Here is a 21425-nt window from a genome sequence, read left to right as displayed (position 1 = left end):
TCATCCATGGATCCTTCAGTGATCCCTGTGTTTGTCAACACCCTCCTCAGGAGAGATTGTATTATTATCCTCTAATGCAAAGTTTAAATACTTTTGAGAGTAATTTTAGGATAAGAACCTTGCTACATCACTGGATCCAGAAAGTGAATTGTTTGGAGAAGGTGCCATGATGATGCCTGCAGAAATCACACTCTGCACCAAAATATCCAGAGTGAACTTTGGGATGTGGTGAATTGAATTGTGGGGCGTTGAATGCATTTGTTTTGAATGTACACTCTCATGCCAAAGTGGACTGCCCCCTAATTGTTTTTTTTTGTCAATGTAGCAATCATTCATTTCTTTTGTTCTTTTTTCTCTTTTATTTTCCTTTTATCCCCAAATTATTAGAGAAACCTTTAGAGAGTACAATATTATATGTACCTCTAGTTAAAGATCTTTAGAGGCATAAGTTGGTTATATGTAATGATTCCATGGGGAAACTAGGCATGTAAATCTGGGAGATTCCTACATGCTCATTTTCCATTGGAATCACAGGGGGATTGTGTAATTAGAATGTTGTACCGCAGGACTCCATTTCCCAGAATCCCACTTTTGTCCTCCTATTATGTCCTCATATTTTGGAGATAAAGTTTCTGTAACTTCGCCCTCGCTCTCTTCTCCCACTAATGCTGTTGGGAAAACTTTTCTTTACTTAGGCTTTTACTTTTGCCCTTTTATTTCCTCTACTTCAAGTGATTACTAATATCTTATAAAATATAATACTTGGAGTTAATGGATATTAATTTAAATTTTGCAAAGGCTTTTTTTTTCTTTTCCCATAGAAAACTGGTCTTCAAATGCCCAATACCCAGTAGTCTCGTAAAATAGGAAAATGAGGTTATTTTATTTTGGTCTATTAGACTGAGACATGAAAGAAGTAGGGGTGTTTAGTTTAAAGAAGAAGCTTAGGAAGGATGTGATATTTATTGTCAAGTATTTGAAGGACTGTCATGTGGAAACAGGTTTGGAATTGTGCTCATTGGTTTGTGAATTCAAACTTAGGAGTAATAAGTGAAAGTCACAAAGAGGCACATTTAAGGAATATCTGAGGTACCCTTTATTTAATGTGACTTTTCAAGAAAAAGTACTCTAGGTTCCATGTGTTCTGTGGGTCCACACTCTCTTCAAATCATAGCTCACAAGCCTTTACTGATGTTTTTTACTTTCACTTGCCAGACACATACACAATTAACTCAAAGCAACATACTTTAATGAAATAACATAGATATAAAAGTATCAGTAGAATATTATTTCAGTAAACATTGGATATATTCTTCAACAGATATATACACACCATCATTGAGAACAGATGATACTATTAGATATCATACGTTAGGAAGCATATGTGTGTCTTTAGGGCCCACAAATAGAAGGGCATTTCATAGGGAAGACATGGCTATAGTGGGTAGGTCAGTATTTTTTTTTTATTCTATTATTGCATTATTCTGCTGGACCTGTCTTTTATCTCTTTTATTCTCCATTTCCTTTTCCTTTCTACTAAATTCTCACTACTGCTACTTATAAACAAAAATTATATACTAAATTTATAAGTATTTATTAATAAAGAGAAAGAAGGGGAGAAATAAAGTTTCCAGCCTTTCTAACTTAAAAGTAAGATCTGGTCCTGGATTTCAGCTTGACGTAGTTCCCTCTCTGCTGCCTCTTGCCAAAGATTGCAAGCAAGATAAATGCCAACAGGGACAGTTAGAGAGAGAACTGGATCATGGAGAGGGCTGGGAGCAAAAAGGCCAAAGAGGCTGGTGAGCTTCCTGCATTTACTTTTCAAACCTTGTCCAAACTCCTCCCCCAGACCCTTTCACGGACCACCTTCATATATCATGCCTCCTGGCCTCTGTCATGCCATACACCATCAGGCACATGAGTCGGAGATTCCTATGGTGAGTCATTCTGGAATTGGACTGGGTTGGAGTTCCCCCAGATATTTAATTCACACAAATTTTATTTGAGATGCTACCTCTTAAAAAGAAAAGCAATTGATTCTGTCATCTGTCCCCTGGATTTTACTGCAGAATTTGAGTTTGAATTATCTTATCAAGAAAGGCATGTCCAAACTGTTGTGGGGTACAGAGGTGAACCCCTGGCATTTGGGAAGGATACCTTTTGAAGGAATGCAAGACTCTGAAACTTAGCATAAATATAAAAAGAGAAATTTATTAATTTAGAAAGTAATGTTGAGAATGGCCCGGAGGATAATACAGGTAGAACAGCAAGAAGGAAGGCTGCTCCCTTCACAATCAATTGTGGGGATTATATACTCTTTACAACCGTGAGGACATGATGCTGTGTCATGGTGAGGAGGTGCCTCTGGAGTGGTGAACCCTCAGGCATTCAATGGGGGGGGTTGGTCATCTGACTGGGGCCTGCAGGGAGACATAGGGGATGACCCTCATAAAAGATTCTTTAGTTTAGGGAACAGATGGATGTCCAAGATACAGCCCAATGGTATTGAGGTGTAGCCTGGAGGTGCATCTCTCTGTCCATCTTAAATCTAAAGGACAATCCAGGGAGGATAATCCTCTCAGAGTTTTAGAGGAGGTATTAGATATTTTTGGTTCTGAGTCAGGAGGATGTAAGGGAGAAAAGGAATTTCCCTGACAATAGTTTGCCTGGGTTTCTGGAGGTATGATGCCCATGCCAAAACCAAGTTATTGTACTGAGGACAAGCAGTTTTTCTTCATCAAGAGAGAGGGTTATCAGCTCTGAGATGCTAGGACCTAACTCCTCTTGGAATTTAGACCAGGCAGTCAGCTTATAGCCCATAGACTTTTAGTTCTCATTTAAATTCACTTTCCTTTGGAGGATCTGATTATTCACTTTAAACTTTTATCTGATTTAGGGTTAGAAAATTCCCTTAATTGTGGTCAATTCTTGATTGTCAACCTGCATCCACAGAATCTCAGAATTTGAGAGTTGGAAGGGACTTGAGCATCTATCTAGGCCAAGGGGAGTTAGTTGGTGGTTAGAGTACCAGGTGTGGGGGTTAGGAAGATCTGATTTCAAATCTGGCCTCAGACACTTATTAATTGTCTGATCCTTGGCAAGTCACTTAACCTTGTTTGTCTCTGTTTTCTCATCTGTAAAATGAACTGGAGAAGGAAATGGCAATCTATGTCAGTATCTTTGCAAGAGAAACTCAAATGAGGTCACAAAGGCTTGGATATGACTGAAAATGACTGAATTACAGGAAAAAAATAATTGGCTATATTTGTATTCCTATGTATTTTATGCATTCAATCTCATTATCGTGGAAAGAAATCCATTGGTTTCACTCTACTGCCAAAAGGTTCCATGGCATCAAAACAACTAAAAATTTCTAATCTAGATTCAACCCATATGTAAAAGAATCTCACTATAACATACCTGATGAGTGGTTGTATAATCTCTGCTTGAATACCTCTGAAGAAGGGAACCCTGCCTCCTGTTGAGGTAGCCCACTTCACTTTCATTAAGGATGTTCAGTAAGGATGTTTTTCCTTATGTCAAGTCTGAATTGGCTTCTTTGCATTTTCCACTCATTACTACTAGCTCTGCCCTACTAAGGTCAAAAAGAAATCTAATTCCTTCTCCACAAGACAGCCCTTAATACAGTTAAACTCAGTTATCCTGCCCCTCTTGAGTCTTCTTTTCTCCAGGCTAAATATGCATCCTTCTTTCAACCTATCTTCTTATATCAGGAATTCAGAGTTACTCATCTCAGATTTCTTCTACACCCTAGACATCTTGTCAATGTCTTCCTCAAACTATTTCAGCTAGCCAAATTCTGACATATTGGTGAAGGGGTTATGTAGGTCTGAGGCACTGCAGCTTTCCTTAAGCTCCTCAAACCTTAGGGTCTGCCAACTAAATGAATGAGTAGGGGGAGGCCTGAATAAAAGCCCAGATGGAGTCAAATCAAGGCTATTGCTTCCTCCGCAAACTGCTCCCTCCCCCCCCCTTTTTTAACTCAATAATGAACACACACACATATATATAAATTTTTAAATTTTTTCCATGGTTCCCTGATTCTTCTTGTCTCCCTCCCCCTTTCCCTCTCCCCTCCAGGTGGTGACAATCCATTTCACTGGGTTATACATATATTATCACTCAAATCCCATTTCCTCATTATTCATTTTTGCAATTGAGTCATCTTTTAAAACCAAAACCCCCAATTCTATACCTATATACACAAATAATAAATCCTATGTTTTCTTCCTTCAAATCCTTTTTGTTAAAGGCTTGCCACTCATATGCAACATTGTCTGGCTTCATACATTTCAGGCTTGGAACTGCTGTCAACAAACAATCTTCCTCACCTTGAAAACTCTCTAAAAGTGGGGTGGATTGCCTCAGGAAGTAAAAAATAAAGTTCTCCCTTACCAGGTCTCTTTAAGTGGAGGGTTGATGGCCACTTTTTTTCCTTTTTAAATTTAGAATATTTTCCCATAGTTACATAATTCATCATCCCCCTCACCCATCTTCTTTCCCCCCTCCTGAATCCAACAAGCAGTTCCACTGGGTTATACATGTATCATTATTCAAAACCCATTTCTGTGTTATTCATATCTGCAGTAGAGAGATCCTTTAACATCAAAACTCCAATCATATCCCTATCACAATGTAATCACATATTTTTCTAATGAATTTCTGTTTACACAGTTCTTCCTCTAGATATGGATGATGTTCTTTATCATAAGTTACTCAGAATTGTCCTGGATCATTGCATTGCTGCTAGTAGAGAAGTCCATTACATTTGATTGTACCACAGTGTATCAGTCTCTGTGTACAATGTTCTCCTGGTTCTGGTCCTTTCACTCTGCATCACTTCCTGGAGGTCGTTCCAGTTCACATGGATTTACTCCAGTTCATTATTCTTTTCAGCACAGTATTCCAGTTGATGGCCACTTTTCAGTGATATTGTAGAATGAGTTTCTTTTTGGTTATGGGTTAGACTAAATATAGGATGATGCTCTATATAGTAGGTACTTAATAAACATTTGATGCATTGTTTCAAATATTTAACATACAGGTGAGTGAATGATAAACCTGGGTAAGGGCTAAGTCACTGACCACTAAATTTTAGGAAGATCGTTTTGATAGGTAAGTGAATGGTGAATTTGAGTGGGACAAGACTTGAGGTAAGTAGACACACACTGGAGGGCAAACTTCCTCAGGCTCACCATTCACAGGAAATAAGTAAGGCTGAAAAAGAATTTCTTTTGTCACTGAAGAAATTTTATTATCCACCAGGAGGAGAAGTACTTTTTTTGGTCGGGAGAGTCACACTTCAGTAGTAAAATCAGCACATGCATGATACTGCATGATATGCTTCACCCATCTAGAGAAAGACACAACATCAGGGATCCATTGGATTAGTCTCCCAGTTCCTCATTGCCAGTATTTTGTCTCTGATGAGGGCATGGAGATGTTTTGTTCAGTTATTGGGGTTTTCTTCCCTAGTACTACCCTTACTGTTTACTAAAGATAAGGTAAGAAGTTTTCTTCCCCTCTCCAGTTTATACAGTCAAAGAATCAATTAACAAATCAATTAGCCAAAATGTAACCACAAAGTTAAAACAATTATTAAGGAAGTTTCCTCTAACCCAACAACAATATGTGAATGTCTTTAAACTTGACAGGACTTGAGAGCTTTCACCCTTGGATGAAAGAAACTGATAGGGGGCAGCTGGGTAGCTCAGTGTGTTGAGAGCTAGGCCTAGAGAGGGGAGGTCCTAGGTTCAGATCTGACCTCAAACACTTCCCAGTTGTGTGACCCTGGGCAAGCCACTTGACCCCCATTGCCTAGCCCTTACCAGTCTTCTGCCTTGGAGCCAATACACAGTATTGACTCCAAGAGGGTAGGTAAGGGTTTAAAAAAAAAAAGAAAGAAACTGATAACACCCAAGAAGCCTGTTGTGACTCTCTGAGAGAATCAGTTACATTCCATGGGCTTCTATAAGAAAACAGCATTCCATTCAGGTCCAGGCTTGGGTGCTTTATTGAGGAGAAGACTGTAGGGGTAGAGGGAGTAGGAATTTTCCTCTTCCTCCAATACCATAACCACCAACCAAGTTATGGGACCCACCTGACCAATAGGAGACCACATGACTCTAAGAGCAGAGACATATATCTGAAGACAGACATGGATGAAGAGAGACTACTTGAGGGAAGAAGCAGTTTCAAGCATAATGAAGCAATGAAGATGGATTCAAAAAAATTATGGGAATCTACCTGAATAGCCTTCCCAGCTGTGTTATATACCAGTGTAAATCTTAAAATTTCCCAGACCCTACTTTATAAGATTGGATTAAGACCATTCCCCATTTGGGCAGTGAACTCTACTTAAAGCAGGAATGTGAGAATTCTACTTTACCTACTTGGGTCTGCCCTAGGGGAAGATAAAGTTGTAAACTCTTTTCTGAACAATGAAAAGTACTTAAACCCATACTTTTCTTAAGCTAAGTACCTATAAAGGTCAAGCAACTTGTGAATTTACAAGGAACAAAGAACTGGAAAACTTACTCAGAGCTTTCCTGGTGTGAATTACTCAAAAATCCACACCGACTAAGAATGGGAGGTCCTTTAGAAACATCTACAGTGATTTTAAGAAGGACTTAGGGGAGGTGACAGAGGAGATTTTGTCCCTAAAAATAAGAGCTCAGGGAAGAGCTGAAAGGTCATTCTGAAACATTCAGATTGGAGAGACTCCTTCTGAGGAGAATGATTCTGAAACATTCAGATGGAGGAGGGAGCTGGTGAAAGCAGCTGAGATGCTGCTGGCCTGGTGTCATTAGAAATCCTTACCTAGACAGATCTTGTGGTGAGTGTTAAAAAACTGATTCTTTTCTTACTCTCTCTCTCCTTCTTTGATTACTCATTGTATAGTTAATTAAAATCTCTATAAAACCCAATTGACTTGGGTATTTGAATAATTGGGAATATTTCCCTGGCGACCACCTTATATTTGATTTTAAACCCAAGACACTGTAGTGAAGCATATTTTCTGCGGTCAAATTTACTCACCCTCTCTTATATCCATCACAATTTATATCTTCCACTATTTTAATCACTACAGTTTAAGACCTCAATCATTTTAAATCTCACAGCAGCTGTTTAAGAGCACTTTACTAAGAAAGAGAGAAGGAAAGAAAGAAATCAAGAGAGAAAGGAGGAGAGAAAAAAGGAAAGAAAAAAATTTTTTTTGGTATTTACAGGTGTACCTGTTACATCACAAGCAACCTACATGTGTGCCTTGCTACCAACATAGTTGAAGTTTGAAGCCACTCTTCCTATAGAAACTATTTGTTGGAGATTTTGCCCCATTTTTTTTTGGAAGGGGGATGTTTTATATCAATTATTGATAGTGAGCCATCTTAGTAAATGCCTTTGTTTAAAGTTGATTAAGGAAGGGGGCAGCTGGGTAGCCCAGTGGATTGAGAGTCAGGCTTAGAGATGGGAGGTCCTAGGTTCAGATCTGACCTCAGACACTTCCCAGCTGTTGTAAAAAATAGACTCGATCCATAAATTTTAATCTTTACACTGTGTGACCCTGGGCAAGTCACTTAACCCCCATTGCCTAGCCCTTACCACTCTTCTGCCTTGGAGCCAATACACAGTATTGACTCCAAGACAGAAGGTAAGGGTTTAAAAAAAAAGTTGATTAAGGATACTGAATGTTGTCAGTGGTAAGCTCCTGAATTAGGAGTAGTTACTTACAGTATCATATCTAGAACCTGAGGCATCAACCTACATCAAGAGACCCAATCTGAGAAGTGTGAATGCAAGTGGTATGTAATACCTCACAGGGGCTCTTACACAAATACCTTTAACCCTCTTTAAATATTTCAGCATACAAACTGAGGTTGAAATATTTGTGAGCCACTCAGGGAGCTCAATCTATTTGGAGTAAAACAACATAATTGTATAGAAAGATGAACAACAACATAGGTGATAAGGGTCTAGTGGGAGGTCCATATAATTAAGGGCAATGGAGGCTAGAGGCTTGATGGATCATTGAGGGTCTAAGCAATTTTTGGAGATATATGTTAGGAGTGAACCCTGAAATATAAGATTTAAAGAAGTGAGGAGGAAAGAGGAGTATATTACGTCAGGGAGAATGGGGCAAGCAAAGGCTTGGATGTTGAACTGAATGATACACATTCAAGAGATAGTGAGAAGACCAGTTTTGCTGAAGCAAAGAATTTGTGAAGGGGGAATCTGGGTAGCTCAGTGGATTGAGAGCCAGGCCTAGAGATGGGAGGCCCTAGGTTTAAATCTGTCCTCAGACACTTCCCAACTGTGTGACCCTGGGCAAGTCACTTGACCCCCATTGCCTAGCCCTTACCACTCTTCTTCCTTAGAGCCAATACACAGTATTGACTCCAAGATGGAAGCTAAGGGTTATTAAAAAAATACGTGAAGGAGGGTAACTGGAAATAGTGTGTATTGGGACTGTATTTATTAGACCAATCTGTGGAGTTCATATTTTGTTCTATGAGAAGTTGGGGTCTCAGATTGTTCTCAGAGTAGGGGAAAGCCTTGATGTTATTCAGGGGTTTGATTTCTCTTGTCAACCAACCAACCAACCAACCAACCAACCAACCAACCAACCAACCAACTAACCAACCAACCAACCAAGTTATCTGAGAATGTGTCATATCTTACACAGCTCCGAATACCCCAAGATTGCACAGAATGCCAACATTAGTTTAGTGAGGGATGTGGGACTGACTGAAAAGGGTTCTAAGTACATCAAAGGATAGGTAATCTAGAAAGGGAATGAAGTACTAAAGTACTATAGCCAGGAAATGGGGGGGGGTGAATGAACTCTTGCCATGCCCCTTTACCTTGCAACCTGTAAGTTTTGTTTTAGTCAATTTTCATAAGAGCATAATATTTAGACCTGGGGAAAACTATAGGGAGTTATGTGGTACAGTGGATAGAGCTCTGAGTTTAGAACCAGGGAGACTTGTGTTCAAATCCAGCCCCAGATACTAACTAGCTTTGTAACCCTGGTGGAGTCACTTAACCTTTGCTAAGTTTCCTCTTTTGTAAAATGGGGTACTTAATAACATTTACTTCCTAGGGAAGTTATGAGGAAAAACTGAGATAATACTCATAAAACATTTTGTAAATCTTTTTATAAATGCTTGCTATTATAGTTATTGCTATTATCTTTTTCTAGTTAAAGCTACATTTTACATGTAGCTTACAAAGTTATGTTTTACATGTAGCACACACTTGGGGGACCAGTCAATTAGTCAGTCCTTAAACACTTTCTATGTGCCCAGTATTGTGCTAAGCACAGCATATATAAAGAAAGAATTCTCATTCTGATTGAGACAACATGTAAATAACTGTGTATACAAAAGACATACTCTTCCCCTAATGGCCCTGGCCAGATATGAATGTAGTCCATATGCATATAAAGATTCACAATGCATATGGACGATATACATATCTGATTCTTTTGGCCAATCACAAGATATTTCTTGTGTATCTACCTTCATCCAGTGGTCAAAAGCCTATATACTTCTCTATAAGTGACTAAGGACTTAATCACTCTTTTGTAGGAGAATTTCTTAACCCTCCTGCTATTGGGGCATAGCTACATCTTGTTTTTCCATGAAAACCGTATCACATCTATTGATTTATTAAATTGAGATATCTGGGCCTTTCATGATTACTTTAATTGGGTTGAGAGTAGACTTCCTTCCTTCCTTCCTTCCTTCCTTCCTTCCTTCCTTCCTTCCTTCCTTCCTTCCTTCCTTCCTTCCTTCCTTCCTTCCTTCCTTCCTTCCTTCCTTCCTTCCTTCCTTCCTTCCTTCCTTCCTTCCTTCCTTCCTTCCTTCCTTCCTTCCTTCCTTCCTTCCTTCCTTCCTTCCTTCCTTCCTTCCTTCTTTCCTTCCTTCCTTCCTTCCTTCCTTCCTTCCTTCCTTCCTTCCTTCCTTCCTTCCTTCCTTCCTTCCTTCCTTCCTTCCTTCCTTCCTTCCTTCCTTCACTTTACAGATGCTCAGGTTAAATACTTTGCCTAAGATTACTAAGAAGCAGCAGAAGTGAGATTTGAATCCAGATTCCTGATTCTAAATCCAAAGTTCTTTCCATTGCATCAAATTCCCTGGTGTCAGGACTCATGACAAAGAAATCTTTCTGAATTCTCCTAAATGCTTTTGTCTTCCCTCTGATGATTATCTTCACTGTCTATTACTACTATTATTCCTGTCTATGCTTTGGCTAAAACAGTGCCTGGCACATAGTAGGTGCTTAATAAGTGTTTCTGGACTGATTGATAGATGAGAAACTTGCTTAAGGTCATGTAATCAATAAATATTAAAACCTAGATTCAGAAACATAGATCCAGTCATCTTTCTCCTACATCAGGATTCCTTTTGAGGCGGCAAAATATCATGTCTGTTCTGTCTTTCCCTGGAGATAATACAGAGAATGATACCTATGATCTAGAAGTTAGGGAGGATTGGAAAAAAAGGGAAAAGGGAGTGAGTGAGTGAGAGTGAGAGGCAGAGACAGAAATAGAGATAGATAGATACACAGAAATATAGAGACATAGAGAGAAACAGACTGAAAAGGAGAGAAACAAAAAAAGAGAAAGTTCTGTAGGGAGAATTAGAGAGGGTACAAATAATTGAGAGGAAAGGAAAGAGGAGAGATGGAAGAGAGATGGAGGAAAGGGAGGGAGAGATCAGTTTACTCTTTCAATTCTTGGTTACCTTTTCAGTGGCCCAGGAGCAGGAAGAAATGATCCGCATATTTCAGAATTAGGTAGATGGCAAGTAGAATTGAATCACAAGTCTAACAGAAGCGAAGGACAGGAAGATCATCCAAATGAATAAGTTCATACATTTCCAATTCTCTCCGTGAATATATCCTGGGGGCGGGGAGTCAAACCCCAAAGCCCATTAGCTAGAGTCCAGGCCTGAGCATATCTGGGTGACTGATTTCTGCTTTCAGAGCAGACCTGGCAGTCCCCAGTGTCCTTAACAAGCACAGAGCTAAAGTTTGGGCTACATTCTAAAAGGGCAGCATAATGAATGGAGTGAGTAGAGGCACATTAGGGATACGAGTTGCATAACAATTGTGGGTCCTTCAACTCTAATTTCATCTTGTTCCCCTCCCCATAACTCCTTCCCATCTTCCCCAACTCTTTACCTTCACAGGTCTGCATCATCCACAGATGACAAATGGCAATGATAATTTCAAATGCAGAAGTCACAATTATGATCCCATTCATATACAGCACCCAGGGAAGGTCCTGGAGACAATGTTCTGAAAGGTATGTGACAATAACATCAGTGACCTCTCTTATTCTCCTCCTCATCAATTAAGGAATAGCTTTTCTTTATGTTCTCCTTCTCCATGTTTTTAGTGCCTCCCCCTTAAATTGCCTTGTATTTCCTTTTCTTACATATTCTGGATATAATTCAACAGTTACTTCATTGATCTTCCTTCTCAAAGCATGGGTCAAGATCATTCCACTTAGCAAATTCCTGTATTTGGCAGTTAAAACTCTTCTGAACTTCATCATATCATACCTTTCCATCCTTTAAACATATTGCTGACCTTCATTTATTGACTATCACCTAGGTGTATGGATCTACCTGTTGCTTCTTATGAAACTCCATTTCTCATCTTTATGCTTTTGCTAAGGTTGTCCCTCACGTCTGGAATGTTCTCCCCCCTTTTTCAAGAGTTTGAGGTTGAAGAAAGGGACAGGAACCTTTTATCTCCCTACCCTAGGTGACAACAGACACTTTGTGAATAAAAGTTATGAGTTCTCAAGCAAGTTAAGGTTTTCATGATGAAACAGTGATAAGGAGTGCATTCTAGACATGGGCGATGTCTGTGTAAAGAAATGTAAATAAGAAATAGCTTGATGAGTTTGCAGAACATTCCTGTGTGGCCAGAATGTATCATGCATGAAGGAGAGTGATGGGAGACAAGTCTAGGCTTGAACAGGATTCAGGCTAGAAAAGAGTTTATCTGAAATAGACCTAGAATTTTTAGTGGACAACAAGCTTATAATGAGTGAGCAGTGTCCTGTGGCAGCTGAAGACACCAATTAGATTTTTGACACAGTAAGAGATTGCTTTCAGGACCATGGAGATGATCATGCCCCTGTGCTCTGTCTTCATCAGACCTCATCTGGAATAATGCTTTCACAGTTCTAGAAACTGCAGTCTAAGAAGGATATTGGTAATCTGGCAAGTGTCCAGAGGAGGGCAGACAGAATGGGGAAAGGCTCTGAGTTTTTGCCATATAAAAATCAGATAAAGGAATTGGGTATGTTGAACTTGGTGAAGATAAGGAAGATTCAGGGAGACATGTAAGTGGTTGTCAAGCTTTTGAAGGGTTAGTATGCAAAAAAGAAATTAGATTTATTCTATTTGTCCCCAGAAAGTGTGGAACAAACAAAGGGTGGAAATTGCAAAGAAATAAATTTAGTTTTGTCTTAATACTTTAAGCTTCCAAAGTGTGGAATGGGTTGCCTTTAGAAGTGGTGAGTTTGTAAGCCTTTGAGGTTTCCAAGCAGAGGCTGGATGATGGATCACTTGGTGATGTTATATTGGGACTCAGTTTTACATGTAGGTTGCACTAGATGGCCACTGTGGTCTTTTCCAGTACTGAAATTCTGTCGTTATATAAGTATTGGATGAAGACTTAGGGATGGATGGGAATTTTTGAACCTTTCAGAGCCATCCTATTGATGAGGTTTTGTGTATATGTGGAGAAGGGAAATTGGAGGGAGTGAGAAGAATAGTGACTTTGAGAGGAAGGATGCATTAGATGGAGTGACCTTAAGGTGCAGATCTGGAGGCAGTGACTTATGGGAAGTTTTTGGAGATGGTGACTCCAGGAGTGGTTGGATGTGTGTAGGAAGAAGTGATCAGTGGCTGGGAGATGGATGAGAAGTCAGTACTCTGATTCCTTATTTCTCTTTTGACCTTCTTTTTTAGATATATCCAGTATGCTGGCCAGTAGCCCCCCTCCCAATCCCCTTCATAGTTACTTCCGAATAATAGGGTTAAAACCACAGAAATAATAAATATCAGTATCCAAAACAATATAAAGGAGTCAGTGATGATGCTCCACCAAGGTATCTGTTGCTCAGTTCCCTCACCTAAGAGGAGATGGTTTAAATATTACTTTGGAATATTAGCTTTCTGCCACTTGGGGGACTATTAGGCTGCATTAATAGAGAGACTTATAATAATTTTATACAGAAATAAGTCAGTTGTCAGAAAAAAGTGGCCAAAAGAGTCTAAAAAGCTCCTAGTCTGCTTGACTTGTCAGACAGAGAGAATCTTCAAATACTTCCTCTCTACTGATTCCTTCTCTGCTACCTATAAATGCAACAAAGTTTTCCCCATCCTTTAAAAACTCTTGCTCTCTGCTATTCCTGACAGCTGTCATTCTATATTGCTTTTTTCCAGCCTATTTTCTCATTCATTATTCATGAGCTTTGTGTACACATTAATTAAGGATATCCTTGATGAGGGTATTAGTAAGGAGCAAGAAGGCTTTGGGCCAATGATGGATCATATCTTTATAGTTTTGCGGATGACTGAAAGCTATAGAGGAAAAGCGATACTACAGGGTTAACTGTTAATTGAGTATGAGAAAGTATTGCCTTTGGTAGAATAAAAACAGTTTTAAAGTTCTCTTCCAACAATGTCTCCCATCCACAGAACAAAATTATTTAAGATTCCCTGGAAGCTACAATAACAGACACAATCCTGTTCAATGATGTTCTGATCACAAATATCAGGCAAAGAATAAAATAAAGAAGCTTATATAGGTTAAGGGTGATCATGATTGTGAGAGAGGAGATTCAGTACAGAGTGCTTCACTGAGTTACAATTTTCAATACTAGGAGAAATGAAGAGAGATGATGTCACTTAAGTGTTTCAGTAATAAAAAGACAATTTCTAGAATGAAGAATATGAGAGTCTCACCAGCATCTATTCTGCTTGTACTGTATTTGGATGTAGGGTTTGGTTCTGGAATGACAGTAGTGATAATAAAATGAATCTTAATAATGCTTTATAGTTTACAAAGCACTTTCCTCACAACAACCTGTGAGATCATCTGGGGCTTGTATTATTATTCAGGCTCAGAGAGGTGGTGACTTGTCCAAGTTCACCCTAATTGCAAATGCGACAATGGGTCCTCTGATTCAATTCCAAATTCTCCTTCATTTATGATCAAACGTAATCTACTTTGCTACTAGTAGCAATGGTCCTGGACAATCCAGAGGGACTCATGAGAACTAATGCTACTATCCACATCGAGAGAAAGAACTGTGGGTGTAGAAATGCAGAAGAAAAACACGATTTATCATTTGTTTGCATGGGTTTTGGCTTTTGATTTGATTGGGTTTGATTTCGGGTTTTGGCCTTAAAAGATTACTCTGTTACAAAAATTAATAATATGGTCAAGAGAAGGAAGGGAAGAGAGGAGGGACAGAAAATAAATCATGTAACCATGGAAAAATATGTTAAAATTTAAAACAAAACAAAAATTCTTAATTTGACACAAAAGGCATTTGAAAGCCAGAATAAATCTAGAGTTTGGAGAATATTGGAGACCAGGTCATCAGAGGAACAATGAAAGTATTCTCTACTTTCTTCCCTCTATAGAAACCTTTAAGAAGAGATAAGTAAACCACTCCTTGGTGATACTGTAGAGGGGATTCTTATTCAAAGTGTGAGTTAGATTAGATGACCTCTGAGGTTCTTTCTACCCTGAGGTTCCATGATGCTAAAACTTGTGTCCTATCCAGCTCCATTCTAACATGGTCTGACCCATATATTCAGCCCAATTATAGGCCTAGACCAGTGGCTTTTGGGTTATCCACCTGAAGCTAATAGCATCAGATAAGTGAAAAAAAATCAGAAAAATCTGCAATAAAAAGGTTTCACAGGAGATATTCTGGGCTTTTTAACCAGAATGCACTGGCAGAACAAAGAGCTAAAATATGAAGATAGGAGAAAGGAAAAGGTGAGAAGTAACTCTAAGTCAGATTTCCTCCTAAGACTTTACAGATAAGAGCTGAGAGCAGCTTCAGTTTGCATTAGGGATTTGGCTGCCACATGCTAATTGCAGATCAAACTTATCTTGACAAATAGCAGATAATGGAAATGAAAAAATATCTCTTTGGTAGCCCTGAGTATAGCAAATAGTTGAGAAAACTCAGAAGAGATGGCAGCAAGAGCAATAAAGAAGTGAGAGTTTTCATTTCAGCATAAGTTGATGGAAGTTGCTGTAATTTGTAGGGAGAAGGTTGCATTTCTTAAAGAGTCAACAAATAATTAAGTTCATGTATACACACAAGGGCTGTTCTCCTTTCTAAAGTAGGAGAAAGACTGGAAGCCTGGGGTTAGAGCCATGGAACTGAGGTAAGATTAGGCTGGAGCAGCAGGTGTGTGGTTGCCCAGATGCCCAGATCCAGGTAAGAACTCCTTTGCTTTTCCCTTTTCTTTCCTTGTGGAAGTTGCCCAGGGAGACCCTTCAATTGTTCCCATATTCCCTGCCCTATCCCCCCACTACCTATTTCCCCTCTGCAGCATGGAGAGTGGAAAAATATTGATTTCTGCCTTACGGGAGGTAACATGAATAGTTTTATCCCTTTTGTTGTTCATTTGGATTACAATGTACTTGAAGCTGCCAAACGGGCAATTTACTATGATTTTTGTCTGAGCATGTGGAGTGGGAGAGAGTTAACCTCAAAATGGAGAGCTTTTCTTTGGCTCAGGCTGTGGTGGCCCCAGACTCAGTTAGACCGTGTGTCTGAAATTTTAGTGATATATAGATCATGCCTTTGATTTTTCCATATTTGAACTTGGAGAGACTTTTAAGCCAGTCATAATATGAAGTGATGTTTCAAGGGTGCATATATGTATGCTGTAACCCTCTACAATTGGTCAACTCTCTTTGGTTGGCAGTAGAAGGCTCCTGATATTATTTAGCTCTTCCTTCACCCATAATGACATTGGCTAGAAGTACAAATGTCAGTTCCTACATGTGACTTCAAAAAAATCAACTGGTTGGGTGTAGGATGAGGGAGGCGTACTAAATAATACATATAAAGCAATTTAATGGGGCAACTAAAGGGCACAGTGGAAAAAGTGCTGGGCCTGGAGTCAGGAAAATTCATCTTCCTAAATTCAAATTAAGTCTCAGCTACTTATTAGCTACGTGACCCTGGAGAAGTCACTTAGCCTCTTTGCCTCAGTTTCCTCATATCTAAAATGAACTGGAGAAGGAAATGACAAACTACTCCAGTATGTTTGCTAAGGAAACACTAAAAATGGGGTCAGAAAGAGTTGGATGTGACCTAGAATGATTGAATGACAGTAACAAAAGAGCTTGTATGAAAAACACCTGGTAGTTCTGTTGGAGTTGGGAATTAGTTTAATTTCTGAAAAATAATTTGTAATTTTGTAAAAAATAGTCATTAAATTGTTCATATTCTTTTGAATATGAATTTCACTATTAGAAATAAACCCCAAAGAGCTAAGGAAAGAAAGGTTATAGAGAGACAAATATGTAGAACTATAAGCAGTGTTTTTATGGTGGCAAAAAAACTTAAAAAAAAAAGAGAATAAATTGATTTCCCATCAGTTAAGAGAATGTCTGACCAAATTGTGATTTATACATACACATTTTGTACACAAAATATACATAATAAATAGACTATTATTGTGCTATAAGAAATTATGGATATGAATGTAGAGAAACATGGGAACTTGTAAAAACTGATATAGGAGGAAGTAAGCATAAATAATAAAACAATGACTATAATAATGTAAATTAAAACAATGTTAAAAAGTCTTTGGAAAAGAAATATGGAATTATGTTGTCAAAAAGCTGGAAGAGTATGGGTGTAGAATGGTATTTAGGGAGTCAGACCCTTGGCTATATTGATCAGTTTTGTTTGACATTTTTTGGTTATAAAGTAGAATGACCCACTGGATTGTGATGTGATAGATGGCATATTCAGAAATAAATACTGTGTGAAAACAAAAGGCACAGATAAAACTATTCATTTTTCTTTAAGAAAAAAAAAACCAAGTTGATTTTGGGGAACAGCAAGTTTGATTTGGGAATGAGACATAGCTAAGAATCTAATTCTAATAAAAACAACCTCCCCTGAATAAGGGAGATAATATTTTCATAGCACTGCTCTGCTCTGAGGACATCTGAAGTATTGTGTTCAGTTATGAGCTCCATGTATTGCAAGGGCTTGGATGAGCTGAAATGGTTTCAGAGAAAGATATCCAGGAAGGGAGGAGAATAAGTATTTATAGAGTGCCCACTCTGTGCCAGGCACTGTATAAAACATTAACCTCATTCCACAATATATCGTTTGATTCTTATGACAACATTATAAGTTAAGCTCTATCCCTACTTTACAGTAGAGGAACCTGAATCAAAGGCTAAATGATTTGCCCTTGATAATGTAGCCAGTATCTGAGGCTGGATTCGAACTCAGATCTTCCTGAATCCAAGCCTAGTACCCTATCCAATGTGCCATTAGCTGCCTTGAAGGTGAGTGAATTTATGGGTATGCCTTATGGAAATTTTTTGAAGGAAAGAAAGAGATCTGAAATGGAGGGGAGATTTAATCTTTGTCAGGATAATGGAGAGTAGAAGAGGATAATACAGAGGAGAAAGAGAAGGAAAAATACAGTTGTATGATGACTATTTAAATACACATTTGAGGTTCTTTAAAAAAAATACTCTTACCTTCCATCTTAGTATCAATACTGTGTATTGGTTCCAAGGCAGAAGAGTGGTAAGGGCAAATGGGGGTTAAGTGACTTGTCCAGGGTGACATTGCTAGGAAGTATCTGAGAACAGATTTGAACTCAGGATCTCCTGTGTTTAGGCTTAGCTCTCATTGAACCACCTATCTATCCCTTGAGGTTCTTCTTGAAGAGGAAAAGTTGGATCATGTTGGGGGGATGAAGCTGCTTATTCTCTGAAGGATGATAGAATAGACCTCTAGTGGATGTCAGATGAGAGATCATCCAGTTAGGGAAAGAGGAATAAGAGAAGAATTGTAATTGGTGATTCCTCACTCAGAGACACTAATCTATTTGTCTTCCAGGGAGCATTCTCTCTCTCTCTCTCTGTCTCTGTCTCTGTCTCTGTCTCTGTCTCTGTCTCTCTGTCTGTCTGTCTGTCTCTCTGTCTGTCTGTCTGTCTCTGTCTCTCTCTCTTCTCTCTCTGTCTCTCTCTCTGTCTCTGTCTCTGTCTCTCTGTCTCTTTTTGTCTCTCCCTCATCACTCTCGCTCTCTCTTTCTCTCTTTCTTTCTCTTTCTCTCCCTCCTCAAGACAGATCAATTAATTTAACAAAATGTATAACAATTGTTCATTTTATGTTATTTGTACAGACCCAAATGATCTAAACGAATTGAAAAAGTATGCCCACAAATATTCTTTTGGGCAAGAAACTAAAGATTGAAGTACCATGGATTATGTTTCTCTTAATACTGTCTATTAAAAGAAAGAGATACTGAATTGAAGTAAGGTGATAGTAAGAGAATACCTAATGAATTCAAATCACTTGGCTCCAATGAAGTACCTCCTCATGTTCTGAAAGAACTAGCAGATACAATTCCTGAATCCTTGACATTGATAGTTGAAAGATCACAGGAAAACGGAAAGTATACTGTAAGATTGGAGGAAGACAAGTGTGATGTTCAAAAAGGGAAAAGAAGAGTCTGAAAATTACAGGCCAATGAATTTGATTTTGTTGGGAAAATTCTAGAAATGAAAGAGATTGTTGGTGAACATTTAGAAAAGGGAGAAAATGATTACCAAGAGCATGTATAGATTCATTGAACAAGTAATGCCAGACAAACACCATTTCCTTTTTTGATAGGATTACTAGGCTAGTAGATGAGGGAAATTCTGTAGATAGAGTTTTCCTATATTTTTAGCAAAGCTCATGATCCAGTATCTCATATTAGAGCTGTGGATAAGATAGAAAGATACAGGTTCTTCCTCTATGTCTTCCCTCTTTGCTTTCTCTCTTTCATCACCAGTGTCCCTTCTTATGTTTCTTTTTCTTTCTTTATTTCCCCTTCCTCATTTCCTTTTTCCTTCTTTACCCCTGGGATCAGTGTTACAAAGCTGTTTTAAATTTCCTGTCATGGTTTTTATATTTCAGGACCCAAGTCTCCCTGCCTCCTCTGACAACCACCCTCAACTTATCATTATTCAGATGGGAAAAGTACCCTCCCAATTCTTCATATTGAAGCCCCAAATCTCCAGAACTTCACTTTTGACTCCTCACCTGAGACAAGTAGTTCTATACCAGCTTCTTCTTGATACAAACCATCATCAAAATGGCATTTGTAGTGTCCTTGGTCTGAGGCTGTAATGTTCCATATCCTCAGGGTGACATTTCCTCTAGTGATGGCATCTTTCACCAGCTCTGTCCTCCCTTGGAATTTAGGGCTTTGATTGTCAAACTTATCCTGCCCATCCTCATAGTAATGCACTATATCCAGAGATTGGAACCAAATCACCTTCATGGCTTGAGCATTTTTTTGGGGAGACAGGTAACATGGTAGGTCTGCCTTTCTTCCTACCCAAGCCTGGATGGGTTCTGTAGGTCCAATCACTGAAAATCGCTCTATTGAGAAAGAGAAATGAGTTCATAGAGAAAAAATGTAAAAGATGGGAGGGGAATTAGGGAGCTATAATGGGACAGAAGAAGGCATCTGGAAAGAAAAAGGAGCAGAACCTATGGAAGAAACCAAGGAAGAAAGGACAGGATGATAAGGATATTGAGAAGACTTTGGAAAGGAAAGAAGAGAAACTGTGAGGTGTTTGGAAGAACTGGTTGTTAATGAGGGAATGACTTGGGAAGTAATGGGAGTGAGATGGGAGGGCAAAAGTCTTTCTAGAGTTATCCTTCAGAACTCACCTGATAACCACTTGATAACCCCTTGGGAGCCAAAGAGAAGTAAATACTCCTACCTGAAGCCAGTGTATGTGTCTCAAGCAAGAGGAAGATGAGAAAGCTGGAGAGAAAGTTGGCTGAAGAACTGACAATCTCCATTATACCTAAGGAAAAAATACCCTGGAGACAGGGTGTTTATGGCAGTTTGAGAGGGTGTCAGTGTATCTGAGTTCCATAACATCTTTCCTAGGAAGGCCCAAGAGAATGACAGAATTCTAAAAATGAGTCCTTAGATTCACTTGTCTTTCATTCCATTCAGGCCACCTTCTTTTTCTATGTTTATTCCCACCTATCTCTGTACTTGTGTTTATACTATTTTATGTACCAGAAATGGCTTGGCCTTACCATATCTATTCTTTTAGTTACTACTTTCTCTCCAAGGACTGATCTCCTTGAAACTGGTTCTAATATTTTTAGCCCATAGGAATTTCTCTTAAGGATGAAGATAGTAAAGAGATTCAATGTTTTGGAGACCCTGAAGACTAAGATATCTAGAACTAAAGGAAAATTAATTTCTTCCAAAAAGGAGAAAATCTGTTTGGATTTAGGGCAAAAATAAGGATTGGCAGAAGAGTTAAGAAGGAAAGCCAACTTACCTCTTAAGTTTCATTGAGCTGTGCTGTGTAACTACTGCACACAACTGTTGTCTTGTGCACTGTGTCCTCCCAGCAGGAAATTCACTTCTGTCCTAGGACTGGTGGAAAAGGGTGGCTCTGGGGATACCACTGGACCCAAAAGTTGGTTCTTAAGTTACAGTTATGTTTTTTAAGTCTGTTTTCTTCTGGAATTTGTATCCCCACCCCTGGTACTCCACCCCTCATCTTTGGGCTGTGTTTTTCTGATAAACTTAATCCAATGGCATGAGGAGAGAGAGACACACAATCTAGAAATCAGTAGCAAGAATGATGTTGAAATTGTATTAACCTCTTCTGCGGAGAGCCTGTCTATGCTTCTAATCAGACCAAGAACTGAGGTTTGGGACTGAGTCCACTGGAAGAGGATGAAGGCATAGTTTCATGGGAGGTGTGAAGTGAGAGCACTGAGAACTAGGGGGTGCATTCTATGAGCTAAGGAGATGGTATTGGGAATGGACAAAGATAAACACAAGAGACAATGGGAAGATAGAAATGACAGAACATTGAGAGGATTGGAGAATTTCCAAGCTGGAAAATATCCCAAAGATCCCTTGTTCCAATCCATCTATACTAGAAAAGGAATTCCTCTTGACTCATGTTAGAAAAATGGTCATCCAGCTTCCAATTGAAGATCTTCAGTGCTAGCAAACAGAGGAAACCCAATTTCATTTTGAACTCAAATTATGAGCAAATTCTAAATCTGCCTCTCTGCAACATCCATCCATTGTTCTTGCCTTCTGAGCACAAACAGAAAAAACCTAATG

At 38.9% G+C, this 21425-nt stretch overlaps 1 long non-coding RNA gene across 2 annotated transcripts; it reads right to left on the bottom strand.

Annotated features, from left to right (window-relative positions):
- Positions 1-1142: 1142 nt before the first annotated feature.
- On the bottom strand, positions 1143-20830 carry LOC103100637 (uncharacterized). 2 transcript variants are annotated; one of them, XR_008917449.1, is made up of 6 exons: positions 20623-20830; positions 20044-20146; positions 19355-19696; positions 11203-11319; positions 10764-10921; positions 1143-5374 (listed from the first exon to the last, which is right to left on the bottom strand). It is a non-coding gene; the product is annotated as an uncharacterized LOC103100637 (long non-coding RNA). The 2 variants fall into 2 exon arrangements; XR_008917450.1 differs by having other exon boundaries at positions 10764-10845; positions 20623-20829.
- Between the last annotated feature and the right edge of the window lie 595 nt (positions 20831-21425).

Source organism: Monodelphis domestica, chromosome 3 (genome assembly GCF_027887165.1).
Source record: "Monodelphis domestica isolate mMonDom1 chromosome 3, mMonDom1.pri, whole genome shotgun sequence".
NCBI lineage: Eukaryota > Metazoa > Chordata > Mammalia > Didelphimorphia > Didelphidae > Monodelphis > Monodelphis domestica.
This window is presented reverse-complemented; position numbering and strand designations above follow the sequence as displayed.